Source organism: Calypte anna, chromosome 3 (assembly GCF_003957555.1).
Source record: "Calypte anna isolate BGI_N300 chromosome 3, bCalAnn1_v1.p, whole genome shotgun sequence".
In the NCBI taxonomy this organism is placed as follows: Eukaryota; Metazoa; Chordata; class Aves; order Apodiformes; family Trochilidae; genus Calypte; species Calypte anna.
Window position 1 is genome coordinate 97104978 of NC_044246.1, and position 9707 is coordinate 97114684.

Genomic DNA, 9707 nt, shown 5'->3' on the forward strand with positions numbered 1-9707 from the left:
ACAGAAAGTCCCAATTCCTGGAGGTTTCCTGCTTTTCTCTCACCTAAACACAGTTTACCATTATTTTTTCAAACTGATACAGAAAGGGACAAATTAAATTTACTGACACCTATTTTTTGGGTGACTAATTCAAAGACCATCTGCTAAAAAAGCAATACAATTCTAAAAAAATACATGGCAAGTTTGGAGTGGCAGAGGAACAGCAACACTGGTTACCATTCTTGGATGTTACACTTACATTTTCTGAAAAGTATGAATGATAATTGAGCAGAGACTGAGTACCATGAAGTGGTGCTCTGACTGTGTTTCAGTACATATTAGATCAAAATTTTTAGCAGATTGATATATATTCTTACTTTTACAGAACTGGAGTTAATAATTTATATAAACATTTATACAGGTAGTGCCTAACAGTTCTGGTAGAAAATCAGAGTTGGGTACCAAAAACACTGGGATTCTGAAGTGCATATAATTCATGTAATTCACTCATGGAATTTTCCTTTGGAAAGCATAAAACTGTGATGTCCTTGACTCTGTCATGGATGTCAGTGAAACTCTAACTGCTGAAGAAATCCTGAAATCATGAAAACAAAATAGATTTTAAATTTATTACACACAAAAATCTTCTAAAGTTGTCATACATCATGACCATATGTAACATCACCTTCACAAAGTTCTAGGTCCTGGTTTGATCCATCAGGAGTTTCAGTGCAAAGACTTCTATCTACCAGTGGAACAATGTTCAGATCATCAAAAACTAAACTTACACTTTAAAAGATTATCAAGTGATTTGCTTAGGCAGAAGTGATTTGAGAACACAAACTATTTTTTTATTTAGAAGAACTAAAATTAACCAGAGTCAAGAATGTTAGGGGTTGGAAGGGACCTCAAAAGATCATGTAGTCCAACTACCAGAGCAGGGGCACATACAGCAGATCACACAGGAATGTGTCCAGGCAGGTTTTGAGTGTCTCCAGAGGAGACTCCACAACCTATCTTTGCTGCCTGTTCCAGTGTTCTGCCATCCTCACAGTGAAAAAGTTTTTCCTTATATTTATGTGGAACCTCCTATGCTCCAGCTTGCACCCATTATTACCCTTGTCCTGTCATAGGACATAACTCTGAAGAGTCTGGCTTCATCCTCCTAGCACTTACCCTTTACATATTTATAAACATTAATGAGGTCACCCCTCATTCTCCTCTTACCTAAGCTGAAGAGACCCAGCTCCCTCAGCCTTTCCTCATAAGGCAAATGTTCCTCTCCCTTAATCATCTTGGTGGTTCTATGCTGGACTCTTTCAAAGCGGTTTCCAGTCTTTCTTGAACTGAGGGGCTCAGAACTGGAAACAGTAGTTCAGGTGTGCTCTCACCAGGGCAGAGTAGAGGGAGAGGAGAACCTACTAACCACCCCCTTCTAATGCACCCCAGGCTGCCATTGGCCTTCTTGGCCACAAGGGCACATTGCTGGCTCATGGTCATCTGTTTGTCCACCAGCAACCTCTGGTCTCTTTCCCCTTTGCTGCTCTCTAGCAGCTCAGTCCACAGCCTATACTGGTACTCGGGGCTGCTCTTTCCCAGATGCAAGGCTCTACATTTGCCGCTGTTGTACATTCATTAAATTTCTCCCTGCCCATCTCTCCAGTACGACTAGGTCCCTCTAGCACAGCCTTCTGGGGTGTCAGCCACTCTCCCCAATTTTTTGATACCAGCAAACCTGCTGATAGAACACTCTATTATTCCCTCATCCAGGTCATCGATTAATACATTGAATAGTACTGGTCCCAGTACTGACCCTTGAAGGACTCCACTAGAAACAGACTTCCAACTAGACTCCATCCTATTGACTACAACTCTTTGGCTTCTATCCTTCAACCAGTTTCCAATCCACCATCCTTCAGGGCACACTTCTTCAGTTTAACTCAAAGGATGCTGTGGGAGATGGTGCCAAATACCTAACTGAAATCAAGATAAACTGTGTCTACTGCTCATTTATCACCTGGTTATGTCCTCAAGTTACATTTTCATAAGAGTCTTGTCAAGAAAACGAAGTTTCTCCAATTTAATGAAAAGGAGGTTTAAGAAATATTCTACTTTAAATTATGTTTAATTATGGTTTAATTTGTTAAGAAAAGCATTTTTAACTTATAAAGCTAAATTAATTGAATTTAAAATTGGTGTAGATTTTAGTTAGAGAAGGACCATTATTAAAAACTGGGTACATTAAGAGAAAAAGCATTTGATCAAAACTGATCATGCTACCATAGGCAAATGAGCTACCAGCCACCCGCAGTATTACAGTAATTTACCATGTGCTCTCTTCCAACTGCATCTAATTAGCATTCTATTTCAATATTCGCAGTAAGTTATTATGACATAGCTTAAGTGAAGTGAATGCATTTTACACTGCAACAGCAAACTAAAAATACACACACAGTAGATTACAGCTCAGCTGAGGTCCTGAAGCTCATTACTTTATGGTAACCTTTTCATTTTCAACATTTTCAGCATATTTAATGTTAATATGAGCCTGGTTTGTCTTTCTTCCTTGTCATGTCCTCATTTTCATCTACTCCTCTTCCTCCCAAGTTAGACGGAACATTAGGATGGAAGAAGAAAAAGGAGAAAAATCACAGACTGTCCATATGGCCAAGGTTTCCAGATGCCCAGGATAAGCAGGACCTGGACATGCCTTTTGGAGTTTACCTGTGCAGATGCTAGCATGGTATGTGCATTCTAGATCAGGTGTGTGCATATGTAGCAAGTTCAGTGTATGGCACACAGGCCATGTTTCCCTCTGAGATTCCCCGGGAGTGTGCTCATCCCTTAATTCTGTACACCTCAAACAACTTCCTTCCATTCTCCTTTCTGGTGTCAGACAGAAACTTAAAGAAGTTGTCTTATAAAGTAAGAAGCATAGTAAGAAAGTGGCAGCAGTCAAACACTTTTTAAACTTCATCACAAAAACCTGTCAACAATATTAGCTGCAAATTATTTATTACAAAGAACAGCAACCTACTTCACACACACAACAGTACAACTGGCTGAGAACAACCACCATGCACTTCACCACAATGAACATTTACATAACACAGTGCAGGCACTCAGTATTGTCACTAATGTGACTCTTTCTGTAGTCCCTTGAGTGCCTCTGGCTTTGCAGAGCACATCCAGCTAAATAGCACTTGTATGGCCCTAGGACATATGCTGTCTGCCCTCCTGCAGCCACTGCTCAATCGAATATAATGGAGTCATGGTAAATGACAGAGCCCTCAGCATGGTAGGTGGAGGGGGCAGGCACAAGCACAAAGAATTAATCAAGCAAGCCAACTCTAGATTGTACAAATTATGTCAAGCAAATATCTATAATACATTCTGTCACTGAGACTGTCAAAATGGGCTAAATCCTCAGCTCAAGTGAACATAGTGCCCATATTCTAAATTACACCAATTATGGCAATATGCACTCACAGAAGGGCTTGCTTTTTTTACAGGTTTGGTTGTTTTGAATGCCACAAAGATACTTAGAGGCCATACTTTCAATTCATTTTTCTCTATGTTAGAGAGCTTTTGCTTTTCTGCCTAGGATTAAAAGCTGGTCCTGTCCTGTTCTTTCCTGGACTGTCAGTACAGTGCTAACTTTGTCAACAGCTCTGGGAAAATTGTGACTTAGTTTATAACCTAAGGCTGTGAAAATGATCTGTAGCAGGTATTTGTCATTTCTTCTCTTTCTTATGCTTCTGAAATACTTTCACTATTTGCAATTTTCATCAATTTCTTAATATATTTATTTTCTGTAATTAACTCAAGTATCCAGTGTAGCTATATAACTATATATTAAATAAAACCCATATTCACTTGATCTTGAATTTTCTGTACCTGAAGACTATTTAAGTGTTTTGTGAAATGCTGAAGCAATTTAGTTCATGCTACACTATTTCCCACTTCAAAGAAACCAAGATTAAAAAAAAAGTTTACAACATTTTTTCAGGTAGTGTAATGGGATCATAAAGACTGAGTTTCAGTACTGGGGTAAATACCTGAGAAAAAAAATAGGAAACTTAAAGATGGCAAATTTTCCTGTGAAAGAAAAGCAGAACTTTCTTGAATCCAGGTTTGAACTAAGTATAATTTAAATTGAAGAGATTAGTTTATAACTCAGTCTCTGGAACTAACATTTTGTGTCTATGAATAAGGAGTTTAATTCCAAGCTCTGCTTTATTATTGACTATCTGTAAAATGGTATATAAAATTTCTTTACTATTATCATCTACGTGGGTTAATTAAAATGTATTAATAGCAGCAGAGGTGCTAATAAAACTGGCTTCTTTTTGTTGTCATAGCTGTTTTCAATCTTCCACTGGGCTGGCATTGTAAAAAGAAAACCATGGTCCACACCTTTCTTGAATTCTGAGATTACACAACTTTAATTTCTGAACTTCCCACATTCTAAAAGATCCTTAAGGAGAAAAGTAATAATCTATTGATAGCTTAGAATATATAGGGCATATTTTCTCTAAAGCTGGTAAGATCTATACTGCCAGGTTAGAAGTTCCAAGCTCAAGATGCAGATGAACAAAAGCAGAAGCACCTTAATGTCACAAATACTGTGGAAGTATAGCAAAATAGGATGTGTTTGTAACACAATTAATAAGAGCCAGGAAAAACATTATTATATGAATACTTTGCTTATTGTCCTTATGGTTAAACCCTCTTCCTTCTATTACATGAATATACCAGTTACTTTTCAGGCACCTGTCTTGTACAAAGCAGGTTCAGGAGGCAAATTCCCTCTGAGACAGGTGCACAGCATGTGGTTCTCAGCTGGTTTAAAAGAAAAGCATGCATATGCATGTTGCTGCGCAGAGGGAGAAAAGAAAATGGATGAAAGTTGATCTGATACAAAAAAAAAAGAAGCATGAAGTGAAAGGACATACAACATATGGAAAGGGGACAGACGCATAAGTGTACCAAAAAGAAAACAAAGTTTTGTTCATTAAAATGGACAGTAGGCAAAAATTAATACTTGCTGTTCATATATGTTAGAAAGACTGTCTTCTTAGAAAGGAATTAGAACTGTCAATAGTGTATAGGGAATCACTTTTTCTTAAATAACACTGGAATTTTTCAAAATAAGGACTCTTTAGTGAATGAACTGAAAAACAGATAAAAGAACTTAACTCGGAAAAAACCAAACGGAAAATGCACTAACAAGTCAGAACCAAAACTGTTTGATGTTCCTTATCTCTTCATCTTTAGCAAAGTCCATCTGTATCGGAGCTCTCATTTCTATACTAAAGGAGGGTTGTGCAATGATTAGAAATGACCATATAAGCAGAAACCCCCCAATGAATCAGAATGACAATTCAGCATTTTCTCAGCTCACTTGAAGGAGTAGGAATGAATGTTGAAAAGCACTGGAGAGATTAGAATATTCTTACATTGCATTCAACTGCTTTTTTTTTTCTCAATACACTGCTATTATTCCTCCATCTCTAATAGGCAGGACACAGTACCGTTTTCTTATACATAGCAGTATATCTTTCAGTGCTTTGAGCTCTCTGTAGGAAAACTAAAAAATTGTGGTTTAGTATGAAGCTAAAATTGACCTTAAGATCCTATTCTGCCCCATCGTCATATAATGCAATTAGAATCTATGGAGAAATCGATTATTTTTCATTTTCTTGCTCTGTTCAAAGCCTGTGTATCGTACAAGGCTATAAAAAACATAAAAATAAAAATGCAACAAAATAAAATATTTGCTAAACTTACCATAGGAATTTACAATCAGTTGAGCTTTTTAACTATTTTTGAAATGTATATATTCTGAAAATAAACACTGGTATCACCACATAATAAAGAAGTATTCTCTAACTGCAGTTTTTCACAACTCAGTGGCAATTTCATGTACGTTTCAAGCCATATACAATTCAGATCAACAAGGTATAGTTAGAAAAGTGCAACTAAAATAAACTTTGAAGCAAACCCCTACCCGTGTGTGCTTTAAAGATATTTCTAGAACAGAAAGTATCAGGCATGGACTCCAGATTCTCTCTTCTAGTTACTTGCAAGTGCAATTTATTGTTAATATTACAGAAATACATAAGAATGTTGAAAGCAGTTGAGATGATCACCTGTTTTCATCTGTATGCTATTATCTCTTCAGCTATAAAAAATTCAAAATTCTACCTATAGTTAGACTGAAAAATGAAATCTATTCGAGCAAACATTTGCTAGTTGTTTCCATTTTGGAGAATTAAAAGAATTAATTTTTTTTATAAAATAATTGCCATTGGTTTCTTGAAAACCCATAATACATGAAAATTTTTTGCAAAACAGCACAGGAAAAAAAATATAGTTCTTTCAGTTAAGCTGACATTGTCATTCTGGGGATGGGGGCAGCAGAAAGGCTTTTCTACCAAAACACTCAAATTTTTTTTTTTTTTCATGGATGAAACAGAGCCTATATTTCTTCTTTACCTGCTACATATCTTGTCTCTATGTGACCATGCAGGTGAAAACACACAATTCAAGATGAGGGATATTAGAAACACATAACTTTTAATTTCAGTGGTGGTCTGTTTACACAATAAAGGATAGGCATTTTTCACTGGATTCTGTAAAACCATACTCTAAGCCAACCACACCACACACTGAAAACGCATAAGTCAATGGGAAACTGAAAACACCTAAGCTGATTAGTACAGAGTCAATTCTGATATTAAAATATTCCAGTTTATCCCATTGCTATATTCACTGTAGAGGTTTGTTTGGAAGTGAGGGCCTTGTACATAAAAAGCCCAGACAGTAGCAAGGTGATTGGAGCTTTTGCTAGGAAGAGTTACAAAAGCTTATTTGCAGTACTAGTATAAATTTGTTTTGTTTATTTCTTTATTACAATCCATACTAAATAAATTTATTAGCTTAAAGAAAAGAAAAGAAAAAAGAGAAGAAAAGAAAAGGAAAGGAAAGAAAAGAAAAGAAAAGAAAAGAAAAGATTCCAGAGTCAAGTGAAATACAAGATATCCAATACAGAATGATCCATGAGGAAAACAGAAGTGGAAATCTGCCCATTTATAAATTATGGTCTACAGGGCATACCCTGCACTGACTTTGTACTGGGAAGACTGTACCCTCAACCACATAATCATCATGTAAACAGGTATTTAGAGTATGTATAGTAAAGTGTCACATATGAAAATGATTTGTAACTGCATCCATCTGAACTTTGAAATAGAATTTAGAAAAAAAAAATCAATAGAAGTTTAATCTGTTTTTACTGAAGTCAAAGTAGGTACTGGGAGGAAAGTCAGCCACAAGAAAGACAAGAAACACGTGGAGCAGGATGGGATGCAACTGCTCTCCTAAGAGATGTATTACAGAACTAAGTGCACAAAGTAATCAGTCTCAAATTAATTGGTCAGGCACTATGTAGTAAAATAAAGAATCCAAATTGAAATTATGTGTACTGTTAGCATTGTTACAGAGAAGCTACTCTGCGATCAATGTTCAATTTTCTTGGGTTCTACTAAGCAGCTATTCATGAACTGTCAAACTGCTCTCTGGCTATACACATAATATCTTGCACACAGTTCTGAAAACCAACAAATTTATGCTAGATAGTCTTCTATGGAGAAAAAAACAACCAACGAACCAACCAACAACAAAAAAACCCACTAAACCATACAAAACCCATCAATACTGAAGATGAGGAAAAAAACCAACCAACCATCTACTTCTCTCCTTCTTTCAAACCTATTTCTGACCTTACCTTCTTTTCCTCTGCACTCCCCATGCACTTGATTCCTGATGTTTCTTCCCTCTTTCCTCCAGCTCTTCAGATCACAAAGCATTCACTTCCTAACAGAAACAACTATCCTAATTTTCTCCTCCATTTTCTAGGTGATGGTATTTTCCTGCTCTCCTTTTCCCTTTCCTATTAACATTCAGGTCTTTCTTTAAGATCACCAAGGCCTACCATACACAAAAATTTCAACTACCAAGGACCTTGCTCTTCTCCTGAAGGAAGGCCGTATATGTACTTCGTTCACAAAAATCAGTGAACTGTGCTGATTTGTCTCCACACAGGGTTCTTTATCCCTGAATTTAATACAGAAGTGCAACATATTTCATCCACATAGTTTATAATAAAAATGTTGAAGACAGCAATGAAGTAGGGTGATTTTGCAAGGGATAGGGAAGAAAGGAAAGGCAAGTAGGAAATGTGGTATAAAATAAGAAGTAATTTTTTTTACTTCAGTACTCTTTTTTTTTTTTTTTTTCCATATTTCTTCTTTGAGATAATCTTTTCCAGGCAGAGTCTAGAAAGTTTACTGAAAGAGAAAACTTTTGACTTGTCTTTTCCTCGTATTTCCATTGTTCCTCCTTTAATGACTAAATGCTCATTCAGGGATAGAAGTGGAAGTAAAGAACAAGTGGGAAGCCTATTTCAAAGAGAGGAAATCTCATTTCAGGCAAGTATAGACAATACAGGGTACAATTTGAATACAGAAACAAAAAAATAAAGAACAATATTAGAGAAGAGGAGGCACTGGTTTTGGAGAATTGGGAAAAAGTACACCAAACATGATCATCATTCTTATCCCAGCTCCAGTCACTACAATATAAAAATCTGAAATACCCTGCTTTGAAATAATTATACCACAATCCAATTTACAACTTGACCAGAGTAAATCACCTTCCTGAATAAATGAAGGCAATATTAAGGTTGGAAAAGAGAGGACTTAAGAGTTACGAATGAATGGAAGGAGGTCCGGCCTCGGAAGGGCATAAAAAAATCCTCCCAACCCCCTCCACCCTCCCCATTGTCCTTGAAGAATAGGTATGAGGCCTTGGAAGTTCAGGGACAGGATAATGTAGTGACAGAGGTAGACTTACCTACTGAACCACCTAGGACTCGTCAGTCACCCCGTGTCCTTAAGACTTCTTCAATCAAGAAGGACAGGAGAGTAGTTGTGGTGGGTGACTCCCTTCTGAGGGGGACAGAAGGCCCCATCTGTCGACCGAACCCATCCCACAGGGAGGTCTGTTGCCTCCCTGGGTCTCGGATTAGAGATGTTAAAAGGAAACTCCCTAATCTTGTGGGTTCCTCTGATTACTATCCACTGCTGATTTTTCAGGTTGGCAGTGATGAAATTATCTCAGGAAATGTAAGGACAATGAAAAGGGACTTCAGGGCCCTGGGACGGCTACTTAGGGGATCTGGAGCGCAAGTAGTGTTTGCCTCCATCCCTCCTGTAAGAATGGGTGGGGAGGTATATAGGAAGAGTTTACAGGTCAATGAGTGGCTAAGAGACTGGTGCCAAAGACAGGGTTTTGGTTTTTTTGATCATGGAATGCTGTATGAGACACCTGGCCTGGTGGTGGCAGGTGGGATGCACCTGTCCCAGAGGGGGAAGAGGCTTTTGGGGCAGGACTTAGCAGGGCTCATTGAGAGGGCTTTAAACTAGATGTGAAGGGGGAAGGGGAGAAAACTGGGTCTGTTAGGGACAAACACAAGAATGAACCAGTGTCCGAAGGCAGGTGGTCTAGGGAGGATTTAGTCCCACCAGTGTGCTCTGCTTGTTTCCTGAAATGTCTGTATGCTAATGCACGCAGCATGGGGAATAAGCAAGAAGAGTTAGAGGTCTGTGTACGGGCTAAGGGTTATGATCTGGTAGCGATAACAGAGACATGGTGGGATAGGTCAC